The following is an 894-nucleotide window of genomic DNA, read 5'->3' on the forward strand; positions in this document are numbered from 1 at the left end:
GTTTATTTTGCGTTTGTCATCCGGTGTTCTATGGGTCTGCCATACTCTTCTTAGTCTACGTTGTTATGCTATGTTTTTTAATATGTATTGGGGATATTCATGTTTGCTGATAGACTTTTTTGTCGGTGTGGAGATGCGGATGGCGTTTATTATGCTCGTGTTTAAGTATTCCGTGGCTGCTTCGATTTCTTCCTTAATTTTTAGTGAAGTTAAGGCTGAAGTTGAGTGAGTAAAGACTTCTCTAAAGAGCTGCTAGTTGGTGTGTTGGTTGTGAATGGAGCTATTAGGTGTATTCTCGATAATTGTTGAACTGACTGTTGCTATCACGGGGGAATGATCAGAGGAGAGATCAGCCGAGGAGTTGATTTGGACGTGTCTTGATGAGATATTTTTAGTTACGAAGAAGTCAAGAAGGTCGGGTATTTTGTTAGTGTCAGTGGGCCAGTATATGGGTTCGTATGTGGTAAGGTAGTTGAGGCTGTTGGTTATTATGCTGTTTAAGAGGTTTTTGCCTCTTACTGTAACCAGTCTGCTGCCCCATTGGGTGTGTTTGGCGTTATAGTTTCCTCCAGCTATGAATCTATTGCCCAGGGCGTCCAGGAAGTTATCAAAGTCTTCTTTGGCGATGGAGTGTCTGGGCGGGCAGTATACTGCTGAGGTGGTAGTTGTGCCATGACAGTCTTCTATTGCTGCGTTTGTTGCTTGGAGGTAGTCTTTCTGGAATGATGGAAGTTCATAGTGCTTAATGCTTGATTTGATTATGATTCCGGTGCCACCGTCTGCCTTTCCGCTGGGGTGTTGGGTATGGTAGAATTTATAATCGTTTATATTCAGGTAGTTCTTGTCGGTGAAGTGAGTTTCCGATACGAGCATAACGTCGATTTGCTGGTGTTT

Source organism: Bombus impatiens, unplaced genomic scaffold (assembly GCF_000188095.3).
Source record: "Bombus impatiens unplaced genomic scaffold, BIMP_2.2 scf_0132, whole genome shotgun sequence".
Classification (NCBI taxonomy): Eukaryota; Metazoa; Arthropoda; class Insecta; order Hymenoptera; family Apidae; genus Bombus; species Bombus impatiens.